Genomic DNA, 16,429 nt, shown 5'->3' on the forward strand with positions numbered 1-16,429 from the left:
AGACTGTACACCTGAAACCTATATACTTAAATAAAAATTCAGTTAAATAAAAAAAAGTGAAAACAAAAAGGATGATCTGCTTCAGGTGATCCTAGATCATCAAGCCATGATGACATTAATGGTTGGGATGTCACGGGCAGATGATGTCAGTGGTTGGATATCCTTGATAGTTAGGGTTTTTTTTTGTTTTTGTTTGTTTTTTAATAGCTGAAACCTTCCATAATAGTGTTCCAAAACATTGTTATTGGAAGTTGTTATCTATTTCTTAAAGGAAGTATGTCATGGTTTCTCTTTAGCATATGAGAATTGCCATCATTACTACCCTTGAGTTTTGGCCAAATAAGGATTAGCTGAATTCAAATACTTGAAACAGCATGATGGTTAATCTGATAACCTCGATGGTTCCCGAGCGACTCCGGGCTGGGTAGCATGTACACTGCGGCTACACTGCATAAAGACCACATCCTGAGTGGAATGGACTGGCATGGTGTCGAATTTCATCATGCTACTCAGAATGGTACACAATTTAATATGAACGATGCACAATTTGAGGATTACAAATTATTTATTTGGGGGATTTTCCTTTTAATATTTTCAGACCACAGTTGACTGCAGGTGCCTAAAACTGCAGAAGGTAAACTGGGTAAGAGTACACTACTGTATTTGTAGGACACCATAGCAATTGAATTGCCTGCCCCTCAGCAATCTCAAGAGTTATAAAATCTAATATGACTGCTAGTTACTGCATATGTAAAACATATGCATAGACCAGAACAGATCACCACTCACCACTCATCCTTTGAGACAAGCACATTCCTGAATTTCATTTTGTAGAACTAAAACAAGGATTGGGTACCCAGAATCCCCTGAGTCATTCTACTTTACAAGGATTATATAGTCTACTAATTTGCAGAACATAAATATAAATGAAATCACTTTTCATCAATTTGAATGAGAAACCAAGTATTTATAAAATGAAAACGATTCATATGGGGTTAAAGCAAGAATTAACAAATTGGAAAGGAGCTAAATTAGTAGCTGAGGGAAATATCTACAAATGGGCCTCAGACAGTGCCTCTATATTGTCATGGTCTGCAGGGTTTGTAGCTTCAAGTTTTCCGAAGACATGGGGGTGGGTGGGGGGTTGCAGGTGATGGTATAGAAGGAAGGAATTGCAGGACATTCGCAGCCTAGATCTCAGGGAATCTGTGTATAAGAGAGAGGCTGAAGCAGCTCTTCCAGTCAGGAAGGGAAGACCCTCTTTAGGCATTGACAGAGTCACAAAACACCCTCTGAGTTGTGCCAGGTGTTGACAGTTGGCAACCAAAAACAGAGATAATGCTGACAGGTGGGACAAGACAACTCAACGACAAGGACAGCACAAAAAACAGGGCCTTCCTCTCCCCTTCTCACCACCACAAAATATTTAAGCTCTCATCTGCTCCCAGAAACATCTTGGAAGAGTACTGGGAGATTATGCCCCGTGTCTGGGGAGTTAGGAAGTTCTGTGAACTAACTGAATATTTACTCACACAGAAACTGTGCCAAGTACAGAAGACTGCATTTTACTTAGTAAGCTTAACTTTTGTTTTCTTCATTCTGATTTCAGGAGTAGGGGCTCCAAAGCAACATAAGTTCTGTATTCAAAAAAAAAACCCTAAAATTTTGCTATGTCTGTCTTATCATAATTCCATTTCTATTTTTCTACTTAAGTTATTATTGCTTTTATGTAATTATAATAACTAAGTCAGAAAAATAAATGTATTATACAAAAGAAAAAGAGCAGTAAACATCATTTCAACTGCATTAATGTTCTCAAAATACCTTCCCATACACAAGAAGTCAATTTAAAGAAAAACATACTTCAGTTATAATAGCATCATAAATATATAATATTTATTCCCAAATTGTGTTTTCAGTGCTGTAAGGTCACTCCACAGCTTTTCAGACAGGCAGGATCTGTGGCAACAAATAGGCTTTCCAAGACTACTCGGGTCTATTCTTATTCCTGGGTATTCACACAGCTAACATGTACATATCTGAAACACTGGAGAATTCTGAACTTTCTAGTTTCATTTATGCTGGGTGCTAAATGTCTCAATCTGTGTTGTACATGGCATACATCCCTCTCTATTAATGCTATTTGTCCTGTCAATGTCATCTGCTTTAGGTTTCAATTTCCTAGACAGAAGCAAAGTCTGTTTTCAGGGGAGTAAAAAAGAAATGTTATAACCCGTCAATATGTTCTAATCAGGTTGTAGCTACAGTAGATATTTAACTCTATATTCTCAAACTCAATTTATGCTCCATTGGAGAGCTGAGCTTCCTTGGCAGATGTCTAGTCTATTTGGCAGGAGAACAAAATAGATGGTTGTAATCTTTTGGCATTTCTACTCAGATGACAGTCTCAGTAACACTGAACTCCATATTTTCAAACTTGATTTATATAGTGCTTCATTGGAGAACTTGGACTATTGCCTTCAATTTGGAGAGTTAGGCATGGAGAGAAACGAGGGTAAATTGGGGTCAAATGACAAATGATTGTTTGTGTGTTTCCTTGTTTATACCATGTTTTATTTCAGAAAATGCTGGTATTTAGGTATTTTATATATAAGTTAAAATAAAACATGACAGATTAAATGCAGGAATAAGCATTTTAAAGTGAAATATATTTATATATTCATATATATATATTCATAACAGGAATTGTGTACTACAACAACTATATTGCTTTTAAATTAGACAAGACTGAATTTAAATATCAGATCCACCTCTCAAAGACTGTACAAACTTGGAAGGAAAAGTTGTCCATACTTTCTAAGCATTAGTGTCTATATCTACAAAATGGAACAAGTAATTATTTATTTAGTTTTGTGACTAGTGAGATGATGTATGCAAAACACTAGGGATAGTAATTGATTTAGTCTAATATTAGTACAAAATACAGTTCAATAATTACTAGTGTAAGAGGGTATTAAAATGGGACTCTTTCTCTTTTTATTTCAGAAGAAAACCCAAGACAATAAATATATGGCAAACAATGCCTATTCCAAAGTGAAGTGCTAGGTCACCCATGCTGGATTTTCAAACCACTTTATTTACCATCAGCCTTTACATACAATCAGCCTTTACAAGGTGTTGGCGATGCCAAGAAAAAGCTGGAGACCAGAGAGAGGATTTAATCAGAAAGATACAAAGGTGCTTTGAGTGCCTTCCCACTGGTCTTCGAAGAATGCAGTTGTTGTTTTCCCTTCACATCAAGACCTTCAAGTGGGGCTTTAAAAAAATGTCTAGGAGAGTTTAATATGAGGCATTGAGATCTGTATTTCAGAGTGGGTTGTTTGTGACTCATATCTGGAAAAAATGAAGTTGTGAGTGGCTAGATGAAGGAGTCTATGACAGAAGAATACAGGACTAAGAGTGAGATAATTTCATTCCCACTAAAATGGACCACAGCACATATTTTCCATAGGTCATATCAACTGTTTTCATATAAATAATCCATAAAAGCAAGGATACCTGGAGTTGTCTTATAACCCTCTAAAGGGATTTTTTCAGTAGGCCTCAGCTGATAAGACTGGCAGGATGATAGTACAAATTTAAGAGCTGAAGAACTGAAATTGACCACCATTTATCTTTGTTAAGAGAACTATAGGTGAGAGATCTCAGGAGATTGGGGATTACCAGTCAAATAATACCTTTCTTAGACTTCACATTTCTACCCCTTTCCTGCTTCAAACTTGGGAGAGAATGAGCCTGCTTAATGGGTGGAGGAGGTAAATGCACAAAGTGGAGAATTAGAGAAAACATGTAAAACCACCTCTTTAATTATTGGAATAGACTATACATGGAGAAGAAAAGTTAGCTGTAATATGCTAAGTATTTTAGTTGCTTACTAAGATTGTTTTTTATTCTTTAATCATTTAAAAAGCGTTTGGGCATCATCCATAAAGTTCTCTAAAATACCTTTTCAGTCATCCCAATACCAATACTCAGAGACAGTTACTATTCTGACTTTTTTCCCACTGTGGGTGACATTTCCCTGTTTGAGAACTGACAAAACACAGAATCATACACTCTTTCCTTGGTGAGTGAGTTTTGTTTCACACAGCATAATGTTTTTAAGATTAACCCACACTATTACATTATGAGTAATTTGTCCCTTTGTATATCGAATTTTGTTTGTCTATTCACCTGTGATGGACACCAGGGCTCTTTCTAGTTTTAGGCTATTATGAATAAATCTGCTATAGTTTTTGTTGTAATGTAACAGCTCAGAGGTATTGTAAATTTGATTCCAAACAACTGCAATAAAGGAAATATTGCAATAAAGAGAGTCACACATATTTTTGGTTTCCTAGGGTATATAAGTTATGTTTTCACTACTCTGTTGCCTTTTAAGTGTGCATTATGTCTAAAAAACCCCAATGTACATACCATAATTAAAAGTATATTATTGCTAAAATATGTGAAACATGATCTGAGGCTTCAGTGAGTCGTGATCCTTTTGCTGGTGACAGGGTGGTAGCTTCAATTTGTAAAAAACTGAATAGCTGAGAAGCACAATAAAGTGAAGCACAAAAAAAAGGAGGTATGTCTGTGCATGTATTTTGTGGATATCGGTTTCATTTATCTTGGGTTTCTAAGAGTTGATGATAGAGCATATGATAGGCCTATATTTATTTTTATAAGAAATTTCAGGAACATTTTCTAAGTGGTTGGACCATTTTACACGCTCAACAATCAACACTGACAGCTCTGACACCTCAAAATCTTTGCCAGCCTCTGATATTGTCAGATGAGTGTGTGTTTTAATTTTAGATATTCAGGTGGGTATGTGCTTTATTTATTTTTTGTTCTTCTATGAACAATTTTTGAAAAGTGAAAAGCAGATGCTAGAAAAAATGAGATCATGTAGGCTAAATCACACAGGCACAACGGCCTCTTCTAGCACTCTCTCTGGGAGATAGTTGCCCCTCCAGCCCTTGTCCTGAAGCCAGACAATTCAGTTCCTTCCCATGTGATGCACTTCCTTCTCCTGGCACCTTTCTAACTGCAGCCCCAGTGCTGGATGTCAGAGTGAATGTGTCTGAGTAAATCTGTGCATTGGTCCTTTAAGAGGAACACCTGGGACTACAGAAGCCCTCCATCTCACTCAGCTACAACCTCTGCTGGGTTTTACAACCAGAAGTTATGGAGACTTCCCTTTCTGGCACTGGATCCCTGGGCTGGGAGTCCTGGTATAAGGCTGGGGGCCTATGCTCCTCAGGGGCCACCTCCAGAGCCAAGATATCCCTCCTGATTTTTAATCACCACACATCGGTGTAGGACCAGACTGTTCCACATCTCTCCCCCTTCTACTAGTCTTGATATGGCTCCTTCTTTATATCCTTAGTTGTAGGACTTCTGTTCAGCTAGATTTCAGACATTTCTGAATGATGGTTGTTTTGTAGTGTAGTTGTAATTTTGATGTGGCTGTGGGAGGTTCCGAGTACCTCATTTACCTATGCTGCAATCTTGACTGGAACTCCTACATAATTAATTCCCTCTTAAAGCTCATCCACAAGGAAGCAAAATTCCTCCTCCTCAGCACTTCCAGATGGCCTCCAGCAGAACTGCTACTATCAAAGTGTTTAATACCCCCAAGTGATCCATTGCACCATGGCATATCTATAATAAATACAGGTTAAAAGATCATTAAAAAGAAGAACATATGCCCAAACATGGTTTGTGCAGCTTGGCAGTAGAAATGTAAGAACTGAGTCAGGTTATATCCAGCTCACCAAGAAACTGAATCAAAACTATGAAAACAAAATTGTCAATATGGACTAGGGAGCCAAAAGCACTCCCCTTAAGTATTGGAAAAAGAGTAGCAAAACTACCAACATCTTCACCTGATATTTTCCATGTCAGCCAAAAAAGCAAGACAGCTATAGTTGGACTATGGAGGAGTGTGGAAAGATTTAGGTTTCTCATGGGCATATATGTTGAATTCCATCAGGGTGGAGCCTTGTCTTTTTCAAGTCCTGGCTTTAAAGCTGCCTTCTCATCTGTGAATAATGATAGTTTTACCTCATTCTTCCTAATTTGGATGCCTTTTGTTTCTCCTGTCTGATAACTGGCTAGGACTTACCGTACTATGTTGAATAAAGGTGGTGAAAGTGGACACCCCTGCCTTGTTACTAATCTTAAGAAATACTCTTAGTTTTTGTCTGTTGAGTATAATATTGGCTGTAGGTTTTCTGGATATGGCCTTTATTATGTTGAGGTATGTCCCCTCTATTCCCACTTTGCTGAGTGTTTGTGTCATAAATGAGAATACTAAGCAGCTGAAAGAAAGGAAGAATTACTACCTTTATTAACAGCATGGATGGAACTGGTGACTATTATGCTGAATGAAATTAGCCCATTGGTGAAAGACAAGTATCATATGACCTCACTTATAAGAGGAATTTAATGAACAAAATAAACTAATGATCAAAATAGAACCAGAGGCATAGATTGATGGAATAGACTGAGAGCTATTAGAGGGGAGAGGGGAGGTGGGAACTGATTGAAAGAAGGTGAAGGGACTAGTCAAAGAACATACCTGAAGGACCCATGGACATGGGCAATGGTGTCAGAATTGACTATGGAAGTGGAGGGCACTGGGTGGAAGGGGAAAAAGGCAGAAAAATTGGGACAACTGTAATTCCATAAACAATAATATATATTTCTTAAAAGCTGTCTTCTAAGTAGGTCTTCATAATCACTATCCCAAATTCAGGCTTCTTTATGCCCAAAGTTCACTTTTTTCTATAACACTTAACACTTTTTAATATCTGATTAATTTATGTATTCATTTACTTATTTACTGAACTCATCCATTAGAGTATAAACTTTGTAATGACAGAAATTTTTGTTGCTTGTTTTGTTATTTGTTTTGCTGACCTGTGGCTTATAGAGCTTGGTATGTACCAGATGGTAAATATAAAACCATTTACCCAACATGAATTATAATTGTAATGTCATTAACAATATACTAATTTCATTACTGTGTTCATTAAAAGCAAAGGAAGACATTTCTTTTACAATAAATTTGTCTTCTTAACCAGCATAACCTCTTAGATAAGAGCCATACAGCCAATGAGTAATCCCCTTTCCTAACTATCTGGAAGCAGTGAAAGCAATAAAACACTTTAAAATAATATTTAATCTTTTAAAGTTTATCTACAGTACTTCCAGAGCTTTGATGACTAAAAAAAGTTTATATAATTCAAACTAAAAGTATAAAGAAAAAGACAGGTTTAAGAAAGTTGTGCATTTTCAAGTCAAAAAAGAAAGTAGGACTTAAGATTCATGACTCCTGGTAAACTTAGTTGTCAATGTTTGTAATGTTTTTAATCTGTTTTCAATTATTCCCACAAGATTACTTTAATATTTATTTAAAGTATAGGTGATTTTCCCAATAAGTCTTCTGTTGTGGAAGCATAGTCAAAAGTTTCTTCCTATTTTTTTAGTGAAACTGGTTAATAAAAATAGCTCTGGATATGATATTAATATGTTCCCATGCAATGTGTGTGCTTGTTTTTTAAAAAAATATCTATACAATGTCAAGTATTTTCAGGAGAGACTCCATTTTGAAACAGAACACAATTTTGATGATGATTGAGACAAAATAGATTAATGTAGATTTTTTTTTTCCCTAAAAATACAAAGAGTACCAACAGACTCAAATGGGTCAGTCTGCTTTAAATTTACATTATTTAGGGTTATTATAGCTTCATAGCTTTCCTTCATTTCTCCAAGGCATATAATTACATTAGTATGCCTCAGTCTGCCCAATAAACTTATTCCTAGAGAGTACTTTTATTGATGTATCCAGTCATGGGATCAAAGATGAATGAGATATAATCTTTTCATGAATAAATATAAAATCTAGAAGAAGGCACATTCAAACAAATTACTAAAATGCAAAATAGGTAGTATATAATAACAGCAGCAGAAGAAAGAAAAAAAGTGCTAGGTAATTTAAAAAGTAGGAAGAATTTTACTTTTAAAGAATCAAGAAAAATGTAATTTGAACTAATATTTAGAGAATACTGATACTCAATTGACCCATAAATATTACCTTAGTCAGTTAAAAAAATATTTTGTGACCCTGAACAGTTAAAATGTGTCTGCCAAAATATTGCTGAGACTTTCTGATAAGGCTCTATAGAGAAAGACAGAGTAATAATTATTGCACAATACCTGACTATATTAATTTTGTGGGTTCACTGACCTGTAAAAGGCAGCTACTTGACCTCTAACAGGTCAACAAAAAAATCAAACTGTATGGAAGGTCAACAACCAAGGATTTAAAGAAGCCAAATTCATCCAGATGGGTAGGAGGGGTAGAGATAGGAAGTTGGGGCAGAAAAGACAAGGTGTAGCATGGTGGTGACAGAATGGGTGGTCCCACATTCATGTGTGGTAGGTAAAAATTGGGAGGGACCTCTTGGGAACGAGCAATCCCAGCCCCAGCACAGACTGCATAACCCAGGGTTCCAGTGCCAGAAAGATAAAGCCTTACAACTTCTGGCTGTAGAAACCAGTGGGAGTTGGGGCAGCAAAAGTAACTGCTTGTTTCTCCAGACAGTCCATTTAAAGGGCCTGCATGGGCTTAGAATGCATGCAAACCCACCCACTCTGGGAATTACCACTAGGGCAACAGCAGATGGGTGCCCTTTGTATATGGGAAGTGTGTGAAGTTACTGAAAATGAGACAAGTGCTGGATAAGCCTCCAGAAGCCAGGCATTCACAATGCCCCCTCTCTGACACCTTCCCCCCAAAGCCACAAAGTAGTGAAGTGGGTTGCCCCATCCTGGCGAATACCGAAGGCTCTGCCCCATACAACTTAACAGGTGTGCTAAGACAGGAATTCAAAGTAACTCTACCTCATGCAAAAAAACAAACACAGGGAGGCTGCAAAATTGATGAGACAAAGAAATATGGCCCAAATGAAAGAACAGAACAAAACCCCAGAAAAAGAACTAAATGAAATGGAGATGAGCACCCTATCAGATGCAGAGTTCAAAACAGTTGGTGACCAGGATGATCAGAGGACTCATTGAGTATAGCAAGAACATTAGGAGAGAAATGAAAGTTATACTAAGTGAAATAAAGAAAAATACACAGGTAATCAACAGTGAAGAGAAAAAAGCAAGGACTGAAATCAAGATTTGGAACACAATGAACATTCAATGAGAACAGAATGAAGAAATAAGAATACAAAACAAGGAGAGGATAAGAAGACTCTTGGACATCTCCAAAAGTTCCAATGTCTGAATCATAGGAATGCCATAAGGAGAAGAGGAAGAGCAAGAAATTGAAAATTTATTTGAAAAAATAATGAGATAAAACTTCCTTAATTTGGTGAAGGAAATAGACATACAAGTCTAGGAAGCACAGAGAGTCCCAAACAAGTTGGACCCAAGGAGGACCACACCAAGACACATCGTAATTAAAATGTCAAAGGTTAAAGATAAAGAATATTAAAGCAGCAAGAGAAAAAGAGAGTTACCTACAAAGGAGTTTCCATAGACTATCAGCTGATTTCTCGAAAGGAACTTTGCAGGCAAGAAGGGACTGGCAAGAAGTATTCAACCTGATGAAAAGCAAGGACCTACAACCTATATTACTGGAAGGGCAGATAAAGTGCTTCCCAGACAAGATAAAGCTAGAGGAATTCATCATCACCAAGCCCTTATTATATAAAGTGTTAAAGGGATTTATTTAAGAAAAAGGAGATCAAAACTATGAACACTAAAATGACAACAAACTCACAACTATCAACAACCGAATCTAAAAAATAAAAACAAAATCCAACTAAGCAAACCAGAATAGGAACAGAATCATAGTATGGGGATTATTTGAAGGGTTATCAGCTGGGTGGGGGAAGGGGGAGAAGTGGGGAAATGGTGCAGGGATTAAGAAGCATAATTGGTAGGTACAAAATAGACAGGGGTATGTTAAGAATAGCAAAGGAAATGGAGAAGCCAAAGAGCTTATATGCATTACCCACGAACATGAACTAAGAAGGTAATTGCTGGAGGGAAGTGGGTACCAGGCAAAGGGGGACAATGAGGAAAATATTGGGACAACTGTAATAGCATAATCAGTAAAATATACTTAAAATATGATTCTAATGATTATATAATTTAGTTTACACCACTAAATAGTAGATCACAACAATGCATAATTAATTATTAAGAAAATACTAAGTGCTTACATATGAGCAGTAATATCCCACTTTTTTTTTTTTTTTTTTTTTTTTTTACTTTCTACATGATTTCTGGCTAATGCGTTATGTGAAATGTCAAATATGTATGTATGTATGTATGTATGTGTATGCAAGTGATTTTTCTTCTGCTTGTGTGAGTTCTAAATTTTTTTGCCAAGGAAGCCAATACTTGGAATCAATATTTGCTGTAGAAATTAGTTCAACTATGGGTCTGAGAGAAAGAATCTGCATCTAGAGGTCCTGACTATATCTATCCACTGCTACGTTCTGCTACATCATAGGTCCTTCAGGTAAGAAAAACTATGCATTTTTAACTTTGCTTTTGTCTATTCAATAAGAGATCCAGAAGTCCATAAATGTCTTACCTTATAAAGACAGTGACTTAAAATAGACTATGACCTTAAGGAATAAGCAGTTAGTGAGATTTAAGAGAAATGTTGAGCCAATTTATTATTTCTCCTTTAAACATATTTTTAAAAAATTTTTTGGATCCCCTCATCACTAGGCATTTATTAGCTACATTAGAGAAAGATTACATATATTAATGTACATAACATACTATTGAAGGAACAAAGTAAAGATGAAAAGTATTTTGCACAGTCATATTGCAGTAACATAATAGATTTTAACTTGTGTATCACCACTTGTCCAAGCAGTATATTGCTCATATCAGTGTTTTCTGCAGTATAAATTATAAGCTCTACTAAAGGTGTTTGATTTTATTTTTCTTATTACTTTATAATTGTCTTATATTTTATACTTTTTGCTCTTATCATTTGCTTCTTTCCATTACATATATTCATCTTCACTTTTATTTTTAACAATGACAGATGAACTGAAAAACTTCACATTTACTTTTCAAACACATATTTTTTAATGCAATAGAAATAAACATTAACTTGAAGACTGTCACTTGAGGTTTTCTAAAATTTTAAGCAACATGAAAAATAATTTTTTTAAGGAGTGTTTTCTGTGTGGACCACTTTTGACAACATTAATCAAGACCTTAAAAAAATTGGGGACTTAGGTATTTTTTTTCTGATTTTAGTTAACTAAGGATAGAGAGAGAAAAAGGGAAAGAAAATTTTACCAAAGTACAATTTTTTAAAGTCTTTTACACATTTTCCTTACACTATTTAACCAAGATGCATAAAATTATTGTTGTACAAGTTCTAGTTTACAAATCTCTTAGAAAGCAAGAGACAGGAAAGCTTCTCCAGGCTACAGGTGCCCTATTGCAAGCTTACTTATGCATTCTGAAAATGAGAAGATGAGTATTCTAAGTATACTAATTCACAAAAGAATTATCTTTGAGAAGTTTGCCAAATAAATTTTCAGGGATTATTTCCAAATGAGAAAGTTGCTTTTATAAATAGTCACACTTTCATCTTTTAAGTTTATAATTTTTGAATGTTTAATTTTCTTGAAGCAATGTATAAACATAAGTGTGGCTTAATCTAGTATCTATAAATATTTCTCTTTTAACACTTAGCACACTCAACTGTAATTGCATATTTATTTGACCTGTTCCATTGCCATCTTCAATACATTATTTGACATACAATATTTGATTTAGCTAGAACTGCGGCTATATCTTTAAATGAATGACCATTCATCGTGGCTTTCTTTTTTTCTATTTTAAGAATATAAGACCATTAGAACATGCTATATGAAAGCAGTTTTGTCTTTATAGAGCTTAAATTATGCAGAATGTGAAATCATGAAATAGATATATAGACAGTTTGAGACAGAGGTAGAGATAGGTCATAATGTAATCTTTTCAGATTACCTTAAATCCAGGGTCAAGGCTTCTTATAAAATTTAGAATGGGCATTTCAAGTAAGTCCACTTTAAACCTCAAAATCAAAGATTCTTAATGTTAGAAGTAATCTTGGACATCATAACATTTTCCAAGGGCAGGACATTTTTTACAATAAAGCATTCACTGGCATCACGTAATTAAAGACGTCAGAATCTATTTTATCATTCTGAGCTGAAATACCTTTCTTCCTGAATGCTAGCCACGGTTCAGTCTTATTCTTTGGAGCAAGGCAAATCTGTTCTAATCCGTTTTCCACATGACAGTCCTTTTAAACAGCTGGGAATGTACATATTGTCTCTGTCTAAGTCTCCTTTCCTTCAGACTACACATCACCAATTTCTTTCTTCATTTTCCAGATGATAAAAAAATTCATCATCCCCTCCTTGCAGGATATTTGATCCATGCCAAAATGTCCATGCTTCAAAATGTTCCTGTGTTCAGAGAGCCCATAATGTTTACTTATACTTTTGGTTTATAGGATTAATACATTAAAATTCTGTCATGTTTTATTGGTCCAATAAATGTGTGTGGCTGCATTGTCAATAATAACCCTTTTTGCCTAGTAGCCAACATGGGGTTAGGTAGATGGGCCAGCATGGACCAAATGTCTCTGTGGATGTACTGGATATCTGCTAATCATCATCACCGGCTCACTTTCATCCCAGCCACCTGTAAATTACTAATGCATCCCCTTCCAGGTAGGGTCCCACTAGAACAGAGCAAAGCCATACCAAAGAAACCTTCATTGTGACTAGATTTCCTACTAACATTTTAAAAAAAATTTAATAGCTTATTTTTTGGTATTTTTTCCAATACCATTAATCTCTTTTATATTCTCTTCCACCTCCATGCACCCCCTTTCCTCCCACCCCCCCCCGCAATCACTACACCGTTGTCTCTGTCCTTGAGATGTTTTTCTTTTTTGCTTGATCCCTCCACCCCCTCACCACTCAGAGGTGTCAGTCTGTTATCCATCCCTGAATCTGTCTCTATTTTGTTGTTCGTTGACAGAGCAGAGTGACACCAAAGAAGCCTTAATTCTGGGAAGTATTTCCTACTTACATTTTTAATAATCATGTTTCACTATTACTGAATTGATGCAATCTAAAACTCCCTTTTCATTTTATTTTCTATTTCATCATTTGTTTTTTGCCTGCTTTGTATATCTTTTAGGTTTTTCTCTCTGCTAACAAATGGCCCTCATGGAATCATTTTCTATGTAACATCAGTAAAATTATTGACATCCCAGTAGGAACAATAGTTTATACTTACTTGGTTCTATTTTTTTATCCAAATATTTTTATATCTTTAAAAATAGAAATAAATACCATAATAATTAATTGCCTTTGGATGCTAAAATCTACCTACTTCTTAAATGACATGAGAAGGATGGCATTTACAATTATTAAAAATTAATATTTTCTAATAGTTAATACCCTGATTTGTTTTAGATTGCAAGTAAAAACCTCAGTGTTTAACTATTTATTATTAGAGCCTCATTCAACACTAGTATCCACTATACCTTCCACCACACAGGAGTTTCTAAACATAGTTATAAGAAATAGTTTGTGGAAAACAATAAGTCAAATTATACTCACTAGGCAGTACTTTAAAACATATTTTTAAATTCTGTAAAATTGTATATGTAGAAAATCCTCTTCTGATATGTAACATTACTTTACAATGCCTTTTTAAATATTAATAAACATTTTTAAATAATAAATAGATCAGCATAATGAATAATATAATCTCTGGTTTATTTCAACATGTGTTAGCCTACTTGTTAAAGCAGGGTGAGGTGTTATTGCATATATTTTAGTTGATCATTTTTATTATGTTTATAATTTGTAAGTGCAATCAGCATTATTGTAGTAATTTCTGTTTGGATGCTAATTACATGAGAAATGTTCTTATTCCTTTTTTAATTTTAATTTATTTTATTTTAATTTTATTTTTTATAAATGATTATCTTTATTGTATTTTTTCCTGGTGTTTTATTTAGTTCAATTTCAATTGTAGGAGACTGGACTGAATATGTAGTTTATGAAGGTCTCTCTTTCTGGAATCTCGTCTCTTCAATAATTCAACAGAGACTGATTAATGGACAAAGATGTTCTTGTTAAGTTAAATCTAGGCTCTTCGTTTTTCCTTCTCCTCTCATTTTTCACTGCTTGTAGATAAATTACCTCTACTTTCACAAAGAATACAAAGTATGTGCATCTCACTAAGTCTCACAGTGATTCAGTATGATAAATATTCTGGTCGTTATAATTTTACAACTGGGGAAAGTGAGACCACAGGTTTGCTTCATATCATACATTTTGTAGTACCAGAGTTTGGACTCACATTCATGCTTTTGAATGACAAAAGTCGTATCGTCTGACATTTCTAGACTGGCTCTAGGTTTTAATGGATCAAAAAGTCAAGCTATGAAACTATAATAGATAAACTACTAAAAGAGATTATAAATTTAAATTATTAGGATTGCATGCATTTGCATGAAATTAAATTCAGCTGTTTTATTTTAGGACAATTATATCTTACTTTGTTTTTCAATACATATTTATATCTATTATAAGTCAATATTTAATGTTTTATTTATTATCAGTGTATTTAAATAAAACAGTCAGAATTAAATTATTTCAATTAGCTATGAATATTCATTACTGTAAGAACTGTTTCACGGAGAGGCCTCTCTTCCAGTTACAAGACATTGAATTCTGACTTTACCTATTGTTAGACTTCTATTAATTTACAAATGGTGTAACATGCAAATAGAGTAACAAAGACTTTTTAAATGCTTTATAAGCCATCAAGTATTTCAATTATGCAGTTAGACATCTTTAATAAATTACTGCCTAATAAGGCAGATCAAGAAAAAGCAGAAGTAAACAAAAAAAGTTTATTCAGAATACTGAAAATTTGGAGCCTGAAAATAAAATAAAATTTTTAAGAAAAATATAGAGATTATATATTGTAGTTGTACATATGCTCAATGTAGATTTACAGTCATTGTACCTGAGCTTTTTCAATCAATTATTTACTTTCATTTATTTACTTTTTTATAATTACTACTAAGATTGTTAATATTAATTATGATTGCTGTAGAGAAACATCTATCTGTACTTTCCTTTTTTTGCTTTTTCTCTTTCCATTTCCTTTCAATGCACTCAAACCAGGCATTCCGTCCCACCATAACTACCACTCCACTGTAAAAGGTCTTGACAAATAATGAAATCAAAATAAGTAGTGAGTCAATACTAAGTACTCATCTTAGTAGACTTATAGCAGCTATTGTCATGGATGTTTACAAGGCACATGGCTCACCATTTTTCAGTTTTCCCCTGATTTCTGTAGCTGCACATTCCCAGGTTCTTTTGTTTATGTTCCTCATCCGTGTAATTTATGTTTGTCCATATAAATCTCCCTTTCCCTGTCATTTATAATGGCATGAAACACTAGTGCAGAACTCCCAATTTTATATCTCTAGTCAACTCAGCTTTCTTAAACTCCAAAATCATATGCCCAACTATGTCACACCTTTACTGATATGTCAAGTAGGCATTCCACACTTGTCTGAAAATGAAATCCTCTACCTCTCCACCAGAATCCTGCCATTGTCTCCATTTCAGTAAGTAGAAATTTAACTTTTCTAGTTGCCAAGGCAATTCCCATCTTCCAGTTACTCAAGAACAAAACACCTGTAACATTCTTTATAACTTTTTGTTTTCATCCCTGTCATATGTAATCTATTAACACATGCTTTAAATGTAAATTACTTTATGACATTCTTCAGTTCAAAACTTTCCAACTTCCCATCTCATAGAGTGAAAGGTAAATTTCTCAATGTACCTGACGTTGACTTGTTTGTTTTTGTTGTCCCACTAACTCTGATTTCATATTTCCTACTCTCCCTCACTCGTTCTCCAGCATACTAACCTCCCAGAGTATATCAAACACAATCCTGCCTCAAAGCATCTGTATCTGCTGTTCCTTCTATCACCAGAAAAGCCACATGGCTAGCTAGTCACCTTACTTCCTTCATGTCAGAGCAAATGGTACTTCAGCAGTACATCCTCACAGGATCTCCCAGAAAACAAAACAATACAAACAAAATGACCTAAAACAATAATAACAAAAAACCTAACCCCCACATGCTCTCTTTAACTGATTTATTTCTTCCAAAATATGAATCGCTTCAAAATATTGTACATTTTTGTCTATTTATTCAATACGTTCCCATACAAGAAAGTAAATTTCAAAAGAGCAGGGACTTTTTTTCATTAAATTTTATTCATGACTGTATTCCTAGATCATTCAAAGAGGCATATCATATGTACCT

The sequence above is a fragment of the Furipterus horrens genome, unplaced genomic scaffold (assembly GCF_987537825.1).
Source record: "Furipterus horrens unplaced genomic scaffold, mFurHor1.1.pri manual_scaffold_2, whole genome shotgun sequence".
Lineage (NCBI taxonomy): Eukaryota > Metazoa > Chordata > Mammalia > Chiroptera > Furipteridae > Furipterus > Furipterus horrens.